General features: G+C 41.2%; 1 protein-coding gene across 16 annotated transcripts in view; it reads right to left on the bottom strand.

Moving 5' to 3' along the window:
• Positions 1-15,041, bottom strand: part of STARD13 (StAR related lipid transfer domain containing 13) — a 513,739-nt gene that overhangs the window by 63,600 nt on the left and 435,098 nt on the right. The gene's annotated exons all lie outside the window — the stretch shown is intronic.

Below are 15,041 nucleotides of genomic sequence, written 5' to 3'. Positions count from 1 at the left end.
TTGAATAATCAAATCTTCACCAGAATCCAGCTAAATCAAATCCTCAAATAGGCTGATTTTTAAAATGGGTAGGCATTTAGCTTTTAAGTCTCAGACTCAAATACAACAAAAACTGCAATTAGTAAATAATAAATGAGATGAAACCACATCCCAGCCGTGGTGGATGGTTCCTCGCCATCACTCTCCTACACCCTTTCTATTTCTGAAAGTCTCTTAAATATTCCCCGTGCTCTAGCTGTAGGCCCAGCACCTTGATATCTCAATCTAAGGGCAAAACAAACTCTTGTTTACCACCTACTGACAAAGCAATCAAACAAAATAATCACACGTACCTAACTGCTATCAAATTTGACAATCACGTTGAGTTGGAGGAAAAAAAGAGCCTTATGATTTCTACTGAGTGAGTCTCCACAGCCCTAACACCCATCAGCCGAATGCTACTGGTTTCCCCACAGCGTATTACATTTGGAGTGGCCAAATGCTTACAGAATTAAAAAGGAATCTTTATTGCCAGTGTCATCATTACACCAAGATCCATCTACATGACATCTGAGGAGAGTGAAAATCTTTTTACTGCGCTCTTACTGGCTAGCATAATATTCTGTGAAAGCTTTAGGGGCCATTCAAATCACATTTCTGCAGTTTTATTTGTTCTCTATTTGCAACCCATACCTGCCCTACAGCAGCTCCAGGGCCACGAGGCAAAGCTTCAAGTTGCTGCCAAGTCCGTAGAAAACCTAAGTGTGGGGCAGAACAGGAGAATGCCTTTGGACAGACTGGCCTGCCGATCTCTACTGTGGTTACCACACTCCATGACCTGAGAAAATTCAACCCGTTTGATTCCATAGCATGACAGGATTTCATTTGAATTTCTGTAATTATTATATGTAAAAATCATGTCTCTTAAATTCTGTAGTGGGTACCTGTTTTTGCCTGCCCAACATCCTTCCCCACGTCTTCAGATAATAGAAGCTCTTTATGTTCAAAGCCTCTATTTGGTTTAGGTGGGGTTGACACTTGTGGTCACCCTGACCACATTCCTTGGCCCTATCACCACCACCCAAATGGGCATGACCTATTTCTGAAGAACAGCTGATTCCCCTTAAGTTCAGGGAGACCAAGGAGCTTTGGGATCTTAAGTGAACAGTTGTTTGGAGGCTGAAATCAACTAGTTGAAGAGGGAGATACCCAGTTTTTCAATTGATAGCTTGCTCTGCACAAAAACCAAGCAAACCTTTTCACTCAATAAATCCAGAAGATGGTTTGGCATTAGGCATGCTCTTCTGCCACACGTCTGTGACTCTACTTGAGGGAAAGTCACACACTCTGCCTCAGCTGCCTTTCCTACATGCTTAGGACATGATACGGCCTCTGTTGAGAGACAGATGTGTAGAGGGAGGAGGCCTCCCTGGGTGCCTCAGGAGCTGCACATCAATGGGCATGGGAACAAAGTCATCGTGGAAACTAACTACAGCCTGTACACTGGTTCTCAAGAGTCTTATATTCTTTCTTAATTACACATGCTCAGTGTTGAAAACCTATAAAAACCACTAAGGGCACAATGAAGGAAAAAAGTCAACTCCTAACCCATTACCAACACGTAATTCAATAGATGTTACTTATCAAAATGGTAATCATTGTAGTATCTTTGGTTGACTACCTTTTTCACATAATAATACACTGTGAATATTTCCCCATATAATGATATTGTTGGTAAAAATGGGAAATTTAGTTTGTTTTCAGAAGGATGCTTATTTTTTAAATACTTGATTTTTGAATAATGCCAATTGTTAATCACTGCTGGGAAGTTTTAAAATCAAGGTAGCCAAGAGAAAACAGTTCAGCAGGACTTCAACACAGACTAGTTGCGGAAAGGCTGGAAGTCTTCGTGAGTAAAGAGATTTACAAGCTGTTTCTTTAAAGAAATATCCTATAGTGATGTTTGGATAGTCAGGTGGATAAGATTCTGGAGGGTTCCAGTCAAGTAAGCAGCAGATTTGCTGCCCAGGTTGGCAGGCCTCCTCTCATGTTACAATCTCATTGAATTTTTAAACTGGTGTTTCTTCAGTGCTTGGGAACAGTGTGTTCTCCCAGCTAAGCATTTTAAGTACATTTTTTGGTTTCCATTATTCTCGGCACAGCAAATACTTTTTCCATAGCTAACTTAAAGGAGTACTATTCTTTTTAAATGAGCAAAAATTCAAATTAGGGCCAAATTAAATTTTATTATTATCAGAAAGTTAACTGGCCAGAAGGAACCTGGTCTACCGTGAAAAGTTTATGAAATCATTACATACAGGCATATGTATTTATGTTGTTCTTACAAATCTCCTGGAATTTCAATGGTCACACTGGCTCCAATTTAAGTAGGTCTTCTTTCTTAAATGTTCATTAAAATACTCGAGAGAAGTGGGGGAAAAAAGACATCATGGGTCTCCATGTGATTTAGAAGAGTAGGTGCTTTGTTTTTTTCATTTAAACTGGCGAACATGGTGGGCACCCTGTCTCTGAAAGATTATGGGTGACTCAACCACCACAAGATGTCTGCAGTGGATGCAATTAACACTATTAAAGTATATCAAAGGTATTAACATTTCAACACACTCATGGTTGTTGGCTTAGGGTAATTTATATGGCTGAGTTAACGTCATTATTAGTGTACTACGTTAGACGAATGACTCTTTTGTCTTCAGATGGAATTTCTCAAGTGAAGTCCCTATTTATTGAAGGTGTATTTAGTTGGCCATACACTAGGCTAGCTTTGTTAAAACCAATGCGAGAGTATCCATCCCATCTGGAGATAGATATGAATGATGCAATAATTAACATTATATAGAACTATACACTACCACCACAATCCTTCTCCCAAGAGTGCTTTATAACCCCAATCACAGGTGCAGGATGAAGCAGCAAATTTCACAGTAATAAGAAACTGATTTACATTGTGCATCATGGCGACAGGATACCTCTTTTTTGCACTCTTTGAATTATTATAATAAGTTTATTGTGATGTGTAAAAGGCCTGTATAAGTCTTAAATGTTTGCCAAGTATAGTTTTTTTCTAATATGCATAATCTTTTCTTTCCATTATATTCTACTAGTAGAATTAAAGAGTTACTAGTAGAGTTAAAATACAGGTTATTTAGAATAAATTTAAGATTATCGATCACTGAATATTCAAATCAGTGAACCAACTGATAGACATCCATTTTATCTCCCCATAATGTAGGCCACTTTTTTTAAGGCAAATTTTTCCTTAATGTGCAGCAAAATGTCTTGCTGTCAGCTAACACAGAACTACAGAAGAAAGAAATCTGGAAGATGCAGATCTGTATCTATATCTATATCCTATATCTGTGAGTTGTACTCAGTTAAGGGTGGGGATTCATGGCTGTGTTTATGTGTACTATTTTCCTGAAAGCAAGGATCACGTTCATGTTGAGACATACTACTCCATCACTAATTCTTAACACTAGCCTTATTTCTCAGGTCTTGAATGATCTTCTGCAAGCTGGATTCATTGTAAATCTCGTCACTTGAAAACAATTTCTATTACAGTGAAAGAGGATCAAGCAAATTCAACACCTGAGTGGTAGGTCCCTTCCTAGTCCCTCAGGGGTTGCTTTTAGTCACTCCTTTTCAGCTTTGTTGGGGCAATCATATTTATGTAATTTATTATTAATTTGTTACTAATTTAACTATTAAATTTATAATGAAAACTTACATGCACACACGCACACATTTCCTTAGACGCTTGCAATGATTCCCCGTTCTTTCCAGGTGTCATGGAACTTGCAGCTCTCCTCCAACTGGGAAGCGTATGCTTCCCATCCCACTGATGTCTGGCTTTGCCATGTGACCCACTTTGGCCAATGAAATGTGAGCAGAAGCAATGTATGCTAGTTTCAAGCAAAACTCTTCAAGGGCCATCACCAAGTTCTTCCAGTTTTCCAACTCTTTCCCCTGTATCATGAGGCCAGTATGTCTCAGACAGAGGCTATTTCTTCAGCCTCGGTCCTGGAATGACGACACAGGGAACAAAGCCACAACAGACCAGCTGCGGACATGTAATGTGAGCAAGAAATAAACTTCTGTTGTTTTATGCCACTACAACTTGGGGGACAACTTGTTACAGTGGCATAATCTAGCATAAACTAATTTAATGCAGGGCCAGATATTCATTCTAGAGGGAAAAAATATGGACCTTCATTTCAACTGGAAGCTGTTGCTGGATATCTGTTAGTGTGCCCTAGAAATGAAGATAATCCATCTCAGTAATCATTTCTGCTTGGAATTCTGCTTCCCTGCCAATGGCGCATGGCCTCTATGAATTAAAAAAATGTAGGGATGCTGAGTGGCTCAGTCAGTTAAGCACCTGCCTTTGGCTCAGGTCGTGATCCTGGGGTCCTCGGATCGAGCCCCGCATCGGGTTCCCTGCTCAGCAGGTAATCTATTTCTCTCTCTCTCTGCTCCTCCCCACCACTTGTTCTCTCTCTCTCAAATAAATTAATTAAACCTTAAAAAAAGGTAAACAATCCTTTCACAATCCTCTGTCGCATGCAGCCACATGTGTGAGTGCACACACGTTCACAAACACACACATTTTCTCTCTCACACACACACTACAGAAAATCAAAAGCTCAGTTGCAACTGAACAAGGAAAGTCCTCAGGAATATAAATACTATTCCTTACGCTCATATTCCTAAAAGTATAAAAGAAAAGAAAAAGAATTTACAATCCCACCCCGATCAATCTCAAAGAAAAAGAAAGCAGAAAGTATATGCTCTGCCAGCCAAATAGTTTCTGACCAGATTGTTTTGACTCAAGTTTTCCATGAGGCAGAGTAGCTCTTTATTCTCTCCTTTCATTTGGTACAGATTGCTCCCATCAGGCGCTTGTGGTATTTCTCGGGGGGGCTGCATGCAGACACAAGCAGATGAACATCCCCAGCTTTTGGAAGTGGTGGAGCCACTGCCTACCACGGAATCCCAAGAGATTCTTCGTGGTGGAGTCAGTCAAGCAACTGACATGCAAGGTAGGGGGACAGCATGTTGATTCAGAACATTAGAAAGAAGGTCATCGTCCGTAGGCCTTGGCCAAAGTACCTCCATATTGACCCACCAAGATAATAAATAAAGTCTTGAGGAGCCTTTCTTGAGACAAGGGTATGAGATTCTGGAGATGATTTCTTTTTTCTCTCTGTCTTGGTTTCTTTGGCTTCTCTAGGAAAGGTGAAGAACAGGAGAGCCTGGGAGCTGACTTGATGTTGCTTCTCAGGAGCAGAAGCTCTAACTTCCTCGGTGCCAGCCAAACTGGCAGCCTCCAAGGGGTCCCTGCGTAGTCACTGTCATACTGATGAGCTCCTGTCTGGGGAGGAGTAACTGCTTTGGAGAAGGCCCACCACTGCTAGGAAGTCAGGTTTCTTGGCTTTGGACAGGTACTCTTTTATCCTGCATTGCTTTAAGAGTTGGGTTGGTTTTTTTTTTTTAACGTTAAAAAATATGCATATCTTTAGGGACTCAAACCCTTCTCTATTTTCAGACGTATCTGAAAGTCTATACTTGTAAAGGCTTATCTGCTATTTTAGTTTCTTAGTCCAACTCATAGCTCTGGGTACTCCAATTACACCAGAAGCTCTCATGGTATCAGGGAAAATTCTACCATGCAGGCATCAGAAGGGGCATGGAAACTGTCTTGATAAAATAACTCCAAGAATCTGACAGATTCGAGTCTTTCACTCCTTATAGGGCTGGAATGGCATAATATAATCACCAAAGTTCAAGGCTTTGTGCATTTAATTTCTCATCAATTGTAATACCTGGATCAATTGAAACTAGTGTTTGCTTCATGTAATCCCAAGATGTGTACAACTCAAGTGTAATTTTATTATCTGACTATATAAAAAAAACTTCAGGGTGTATGCATGTGTGTAACTTTTTATTTTTAAATATTTACCAGGAAATATTCACTGGGATAAAATATTTACTGAGAATTTCCCAAAGTGTCTTTGCCAGTTTTCTGGAATGTTTTCTGCTTGTCTGCAAGGGCACTCATTCTGTGAATGATTTTCTAAACATACATCACCTGTCTGGGAAAATTAGGGCCGATTTAAGAAATTATGTTTTTATTAGGTTTTCAGCTATAGATTCATTTTTCCCCCCTCCATGTTCTTCAAAGCCAAAGTGATCACTGAGCTCAGAGGTTTGCTCTTTAAATACTGGGATTTTTTATTTTGCAAATCATTAATGTCAAACACTGACATTACATATCTCCTACAGAACGCAATTTCAAACAAGTTAGGCCACTGAAATAGCTTTACTGATTTGGGAGGGAAGGGATTAAGATTCAGACTGGAGGGGTGTGAAACAACTTATATACTGGAGCCCCTCCTTTTCCATCAGACACAGTGATACATTAATGACTGTCCAACCACGTGGCATACTGATATTAAAGTCAGTTGAGGTATCCCATAAATATACCACAAATGCAATCAAAGAGATTTTTTAAAAAGTTACATAAACTGTAAAGAGTTTTAAAAGCTTAAAACATAATAAAAGTTTTTAAATCTTTAATAGTTTACTATGTATAGCAAATAACTTCTAATTTTAAAGAACTCTGGGCCTTAATAATTCTTGTCACAAAACCTTAAACTTCAGGTTTTAAGTATAAGAACACAGTAGGAAATGGCAGAAGAATGTGTCATGCAAACACACAAGCACTTCTAAATGAGGTTCGGGTAGTTCTACCTTATAAAATATGAGTATAATTTAACTACCTGACTAGTTCTAGGCATATAACAATTTCTATTAATTGTAGTCAATAATTTGGTCTTGACTAAGATGCCTGCCCAAATACTCACTGAATTCAAGTATAAAAGGGTTATCTCCCTTATAAACAGACTTGAATAAGAGATTAAAGTGACCAAAAATCCCCTCTTACATGAAATCTAACAGAAAAGTAGCAAAATCTAAGCCCAAGATTTGAAACACCTGAAAGAAAAAAAGGAAGAAAAAAAAAGAAAAGGAAAATCACCACAATCCTAGCATCTAGATATTGATGAATATTTTGTTGGCAAACAGTCTCTCCTTCTTGTATTACGAAGATGTGTGTATGTACCTAGGCTAACTATACTATATATTTTACATAATCTTTAAATAAAATTATAATCAGCATTTCCACTTGACAACGCCTTTTGAACCTCCTTCCAAGCCAACTGATTTCCTTTTCAATCATTCTGGATGGCTGAAAGACATTCCTCCTGCCATAACTTTAAAAAGCATCTTCTTGTATCAATTCAGACGTCATAATCATGGGTTAAAAATAATAAATTCAGTTCTCTGGAGGCTTTCGCTCTAAAGAAAGAATTTTGCCAGAACGTGCATCCTGGTGAATGTATTTCAGGGAGAACTTCTGGGTTGACATTTCTCATGTTATTTTACATTCTGGATTAAGACCCATCTCATATGGTTTTGATTTATATTCTCAGAAGACTTCAAAAAGGAAATTCCAAGTGGAAGTTTATTCACACACCAGAACTATGTTTAAATGATGCTACAGGGATGTCTTAAACTAACACAAGTCAGGAAGTTCAAAGTTAAGGTTAGATCCTGGACCATGTTCCCACCTCTTCCTTCTTGGTATTTGGAGAGTGCAGATTTTATGGAACAGCTGTCGCACTTGTCTTTGACCTCCTGCATATGTATTTAGATAATTTCAAAGATGCATTTCAAAACTTTATGTCATAAACTGGTATTTTTGAAAGGGTGTTGCTGAAGTTTCGAGGTTACACTTACAAAACAAAACAAAACAAGACAAGTATACTAGACCAAATAGAGAAAAACTCCCCATCTTGTTTTAATGACTAGATGAATATTTGGAGCCCACACGACTGCCCCAATCCTTTAAATAATCAGAAGCAAAGTGTGACCCAAATTTCTAAAACTAGCAAATTCACCAAGAGTGTCTGTCTTTAGAACAAACAGGCTTATTTTTGTGCATCGGTAATGTTAATGCTTTAAAGGGGTTTAAAATGAAGATACAGGGGCGCCTAGGTGGCTCAGTTGGTTAAGCGTCTGCCTTCGGCTCAGGTCATGATCCCAGGGTCCTGGGATCAAGCCACACATCGGGCTCCCTGCTCAGTGGAGAGCCTGCTTCTTCCTCTTCCTCTGCCCTGCCCCCTTCCCCCCCTCCCCGCTGGTGCACTCTCTCTCTATCAAATAAATACAATCTTTAAAAAAACATGAAGATATATTCTAATTTCATTTTGCTCTTAACTAATGGCATATCTATTAAATAAAACTCATTTCTTCTTCTGTTGAGTATGTATACTTGGTTTTATGAATTAACTTTCTAAAAACAGCCTGTTGATTTGTTTAGAAAACATGCCTTTATTTGAGGGCATACACAGACTGTTACAGTAGCAGTAATACAGCATAAAGTTTTAGAGGCAAGGGCTGAGTTGCAATCCTAGCTCGACCTCTGATTACCTTCACGGCCTTAGATAGGTTAACTTCAACATGCCTCAGTTTCCTTATCTATAAAGTGGGAATAAACAACAGTACCTTACTTCAGAGCGCTGTTGTGAGGGTGAAAGAGCTGTTAGCCGTGTTTGCTACTAGGACAGTGAAGGTGTTTATTGTTCTTTCCTACAATAGAAAATAGTGGTGCCAATGGCGCCCGATGCTCTCCACTCAGCTTTCTCATTCGGCCTTCAGAAGTAGAAGGCGTTTGTGTTACTGATTTATTCGGTGGACACCTGCGGGGTGCCCAGGATTTGAAGAGCTTGCCTTTAGGCACTGTAGGGGGATGCCCAGCTGCGGGGAGCAGGGTCCTGCCCTGCAGGTCTCTAAGCCAAGCACAGAAGACAAAGACACATCCAGGAATCACTAATCAACAAAAAGCAAAAGCCTCCCAGAGCAGGACAAAGTCCTACAGGGCTCAGAGCAAGAGGGGCCATATCAGATAAAGTGACCAGGACAGACTTAGAAGGTGAAATGAGATTTGAGGCAGAGGATGGTCGGCTAACTGGTTCTGCCCATGGCAATCCCTCTTCTGCCCACCGACTGCTTTTGAAGCCAGCATTCCTGTGAATTGGGGTTTTTCTGGAATAGAAGCTTATACTCCTTCATCTGTGTCTGCAGGAGGGCTTTGGGGCCAAATGCGGCCCTGCCCCCTACATCCAGATCCTTCTTATGACAGGAATCTAATGGGCAATTCGTTTTTTACATTCTGTGGAAGATTCTGTTCTACTCTTTCTGTTAACTAATGCTGTATCGCAGGAAGCCATGCTTCACACAGTACGATGCTGTTTAACAAGAGGTAATGAGAGTCATAAATGAAATGTGACACTTTCAAAATGGAACTAAGGGCCTCCGCAGGCTGTTTCTTTTAGGATATCAACACCAGGTTGGGGAAGATGGTCTGGTGATTATAGTTTATGATGTGCTTACCAGTTAATAAGTAAAATATTAGCAATAACTTGCTTGATATGGGAGGATCTCAAGGGCAAAGATGTGTTTAAACATACCAACCACATCAGAACCTTGGGAAAGAAATCTGTATCAGATGTGTATGCTTCATTAAGGAAATGCCTTCAGAAGATTATTTTTCCATGTTATGAGAAAAAAACTGAACAAATAAGTAAATTGTTAGCAAGGGATATGGGCTTTCTGTGGAGTAATGACTGGGAAAAGCTGAGGGTTAAAGTGGATCCAAAGGTCATTGACCTCAAGAGGTCAGGAGTCTCCCGGACTGGCTTCCAGTCAAGGTCATTCCCACTATTGAAAACATCCAAGGTGTCTATTCGGGAATCTATTTTGTGAGGCAAGTAGGAAAACAATCGAAATACCATTAAAATACTTCAAACCATTTACATTTAAAAGCAAATAAATATTTGGCTCTTACGCTTAAATGATCATAATTAACATGTCATGTCTGCTCAAATTATACCTAATGCTGAACAAAAAATTTAGAAAGCAGTCTTCTTTGAACTTTTGTTTTTCCAAAATAGGGAACGATTAGTACATATTAACACACACACACACACACACACACGCATACATACAGTTGATCCATGACTGATGTGGGAGTTAGGCGAACCCACACCCTGCAACAGTAGAAATTTTTGACTTCTCAAAAACTTTACTAATAGCCTGCAGTTGACCAGGAATCTTACCAATAACATAAATAGCTGATTAACACATATTTCGTACGTGTCATATGTATTACACACTGTAATCTTACAATAAAATAAGCTAGAAAAAAGAAAATGTTATTAAGAAATTCATAAGGTAGATACATTTATAGTACTGTACTGTGTTTATCAAAAAAATCCACACATTAATGGATCTGTGCAGTTCAAGTTTGTGTTATTCAGGGGTCAACTGTGTGTGTGTGTGTGCGTGTGTGTGCGCGCGCTTTAAATTGAGATGAAGTTTGTCTTGCCTAGACTAATGCATGAAGTAGGGGTTCTTAACCTGGGGTTTTTAGATAGAACTCAGAGGCATGGGAACGCCTCTGAAGGCAAGTGTTATATAGCTTTGTTTGCTGAGACTACGTAGTTTTCATTAAGTTCTCTGATTTGCTTATTCTACCACTAAGGTATTCACATTTAGCCCAAGGAGAAAACTTTATGCACTGGGCTTATAAAAGGGCCAGCTTCTTCCTGCCTTGTTCCCTGTGGGCAATCAGGTTTTGATTTTGGCACTTAAAGAGATAAATGACCCCCCCCCCCACACACACAGGCACACAAATACAGATACAGGTGCGCATACATTCTATAAATCTCTTATAGGTAAAACTGCAAGTATCCTTAAATAAATATGTAGATTTTTATATGCTCTGACATTATGACATTGCAGGTACACGCACCAGACTGGAAAACAGGTTGCATCTTTGCACGTCCAGTTCTTAGCCCAGAGCCTTGCAAATGAATGTTGGCTGAAAGAGTGAATGGCTATATGAAGAGGAAAATATTTATAGCTTTTAATATTTATAGGCCACTAAACACCTACAACATTTTTTAGATATTCAGGCCCCTCCAAACTCCCCAGGCTATTGTAAACATGGGAACATACATTGTGGAAGTAGCTCGCAAACTGTAAAACCCTATATGAAAATAAGGTAAGGGGCACCTGGATGACTCAGTTGGTTAAGCGTCCTAGTCTTGGTTTTGGCTCAGGTCGTGATCTCAGGGTTGTGAGATCAAGTCTCAGGTGCTCCTGCTCAGCACAGTGTCCTTGAGATTCCCTATTCTCCCCCTCTACCCCTCCCCCACCCTGCATGCTCACTGTGCGAGTGCTCTCTCTACTTTTCTCTCTCAAATAAATAAACAAATAAATAAAATAAAAACAAAATAAGATAACATTATTCTTCTAGCTGTGATTCTGCCCCTGGGAGACCAGTCCCAACACACTTGGACAGCAGTGTCTGTGTAGCTTTTGATGATGCCCGTGCTTTCTGAAGGGCAGGACATTTGATGTTGTCCCATTCCTGACAGGAAGAGTTATTTCTGCTGGCTCCGATCCCCTTTCCCTTCCCTCTGCATGGAATCCTTGGGAATCCCAAGGGCACAGACGACTGCAAGATTTGGTCTTGAAAATTTAACGAGAAAAGATTTTCCTGTTTTCTCCCAGAGGAATTACTCTCCCTTTTAAAGATCCTCAAACCTGATTGGTACATAGTCATACTTGAGAATAATCAGACACAACCACAGGAAATGAGTATCATAGGACTTTTCAAATGTTTTATCACTATCTTTAGTAAGAAACACACTTCATATAGTTGTTAACATGCACACACTTGCATGTGTGAACAAACATATAGGGACTAAAACAAAGTTTCACAAAACCATAGTTATACTTTATATATGTGCAATGCCACCTGACATGTTCTTTCCTGGTTTGTTTTCTTTTATTAAAAATTGCTGGGTATGCCCCCTCACTGACTTCATGACCCCCCTCCATTTAAAGAACACAGTCTTGGATGACACTCTGCTATTTGAGAGGCATCTGGTTAAATAAATGAATAAACTGAACACAGTTCTAAGAATCTGACACCAGGAGGTCTTCTTAGACTCCTCCCCCTCCCGTATCCCCCATATTTTCACAACAAAATCTCAAGACCTGCTGAATTTCTCTCTTCAACGTGTTTCTCGAATTCCTGTTCTCCCCACCCTTATTCCCTCTGCCTTGGTGGAGAGCCTCATCCCATCCCTAGGACCTACTGCAACAGACCTTCTAAAGGATCTCACCCCTTCAGTTCTTGCCTTCCAAATGTCTCTACAATGGAAGCCCAGTCAGTCATTCCCCTTAAGACTCCTTCGTGCTTCCCTGTTACCCACAGAATAAAGCAGCAGCCCGTACTCCTGGCCACGGTGCCCTCCCTCACCTGGCCTCTGCCTGCTTCCTGGGGCTGATGGCCCACGTTAGGTCCAGTTGTGCAGAAGTGCCTGGGGCTGGCCAGTCCCACGGTGCTGTTTCACTTCCCACGCTGTGCTGAGGCTGTTTCCTCCCTTCGTCTGTCGCGTTCCTCCTACTTCTTGTTCTCCTGGCTTACTTTCATTTGTCTTCTATCAAGATTCAGCTAGGACCTCACCTCCTGAATCCCAGGTTGGCCTGCTCTCCTCTGGACTTTCATAATCTCTTATGATTCTTATGAGATTAGCCTAAAATGTTCTTGTTATACATCTGTCTTCCCATGAGACCACAAGCTGGTCAAGGGCAGAGGTTGCCCGATTCATTTTTGGCATCTCTAGAGTCTGGCAGAGCCCTTGGAACCCCGCGCTCAGTGTGTGCCCACCTACAGAGAAGCGAGAAGTACTGCTTCTGCCCCACGTATCCCCGAGCGGCCATCTTTCACTGACCTTGCTCTGCGTTAATCCCCAACCAGAATGGTCCGTGGCTCCTATTTCTTCCCAGCACAGGCCCTCCAGATTCGTGATGGTCAGAGGTCTCTGGCGAAGGTACCTATGCCCCCTGAAAATGCTCTCCTGCTTTCTTCTTCCTTTCCTGGCTTGAATAAAGGAGGCTGAGGGGCACACACTGGGTTTTCATAGCTTTCTGTTCCACTCCATTTAAGAAGTCTGCTGCTACTATTCCTGGGGCAGAGGGTGGGCTGAGTGCCAGCTCTAGTCTCAATCAGTAACAAATCAATGACATGAAATCTCACGCAGCTTCGAGGCCTTCCAGATGTGGATTTGGAACAGTGTTGGGAAGTCAGATTTGGTCCAGAGTCACTTTGAATCTAGAAGACTCGGTAGGGGTGGGTAGTTCTGCTAATGAGCAGAAAGGGTTAGGTCTTCTCACTAACAGATCTGAGTCCTCGTTCAGTCTGGACCACCCAAATCTCCCTGGATATGCCCCAGAGGAAACCCAAGTCCCCGAGGCCACCCCAATCACACCCACAAAGTAATCATCCAGCTAGTCCTTGATGGCACCCCTGGGGACGTGGGTCCACTTTCAATTAAGGTAGATTAATGCCTCTCTTGAAGCATCACCAAACTCAGCTACGATGACTTTGGTTCTCAGGAGCAGAGGGAAAATAGGTGACATACTGCGGTGATTTCCTTCCGGCACTAGATTTAGTTGGGTCTGCTAGAAGGCCCTCCCCTTTACTCTGCTTAGTTAATGGTTCTCCTTCCTTGAAGGTGTAGCTTGTTGGGCACCTCCTCCAAGAAGTCTTCCCTGAACATTTCTAACACTTATGGTCTCCACTACTCCACGATTTCTGGCCATCATGAATTGTTATTTGACCTGTCATATGTAACCATGACTTCCATCTATTTATAGACTTAAAGTCTCAGCAGAGTGAATTTGTAAATAGTAGGGGCTCAATATAGGTTTGTGATGGTGGTGGCTGTTATGGCTACTGTTAATAATTAACATAAAAACAAGCCTGTATACGGGCTGCTGCTGATGACTGATAGACCTCATTCATTTCTAGAGCTAGGAGAGTAGACAGACCTGGTGGAAAGCAATGAATGTCTTTAATGGATAAAGGGAAGGCAGGAACAGATAAGGGAAAGGAGACAGCAAGCTGAGACCAAAAACTTTTCAGAAAACGGCAATGGAGGGCGGCCTGGGGAGGACGGGCTTATTGGAGCGGTCCCTGAGCAAAGTGTGTTTGCATCTTAAAGTCTCAGTTTCCCATCTGCGAAATGTGCACAACATCCTCTATACTCTTCAGAGCAGCTGTAAGGCTGTTAGCTGAACTCCCCAACAAACAGGGCCATTTCGTTTACCGCTGCAATTCTAGTCCCTGGCACAGTGCTTTGGACCTCACGTTGTGTTTACATTTGCGGAACAAAATGAACTCTGTGAATTGACAAGAAGCAGGCACTTAAAAACTGGAGCTATTATTATTGACAAAAATGAGTACTTTTCATGTTTTTTCCACTGATGCACTCCAATGGCAGAAGAAAATAAACAGATACCCCCCATGGATTTATTTGACATTTCTGCCCACAGAGAGGAAGAACATAACATGCCCATACTTGTTTTAAAACAATAAAACCTTCATTCAAATTTTAAGAAAACTGATGCCCCAAGAAGATGTACCACCCTTTGGCTTCTCATCCCGCTGGACATTCTGCCAGGCTGCTGAGGCTCGGACGTACATTTCAAAGGGAAATCTCATTGTTAGAGAGGTGATTTATTATTACTGTTTACTAGCAATCCCCCGAACACTAGAAAATGTGAGGTTCAGGCAATTCCAACTGCACTCAAGCTACAGTGAGGTGAAGTTAGACCTGGAGTCTGACTGGAACGCAAGGGAGACGCACAGGCCATGCGGAGCTGACTGTCGGCCAGGTTTAAGATCACAGGATGGAGGCAGAGTCTTTGCTCAGGGACATGAGGAGCTGGCTTAGAAACAAGAAGACCTCCTTAAATATATTTCCATAAAATAGCAGGAGACCTTATGTTCTGATGGCAATCTGTGCATTTTATTCAGGAACGCACCCAACGTCCTGCAAAGGTAGCCTCAGAGATGGAACCCAGACTTCACCCCTCACTCTACACCTGGCGCGGCTCTCAGACGGCCC

This window comes from Ursus arctos, unplaced genomic scaffold (genome assembly GCF_023065955.2).
Source record: "Ursus arctos isolate Adak ecotype North America unplaced genomic scaffold, UrsArc2.0 scaffold_10, whole genome shotgun sequence".
Lineage (NCBI taxonomy): Eukaryota > Metazoa > Chordata > Mammalia > Carnivora > Ursidae > Ursus > Ursus arctos.
Note: the sequence above shows the minus strand (reverse complement) of the source record. Positions and strands in the feature narration are given on the sequence as shown.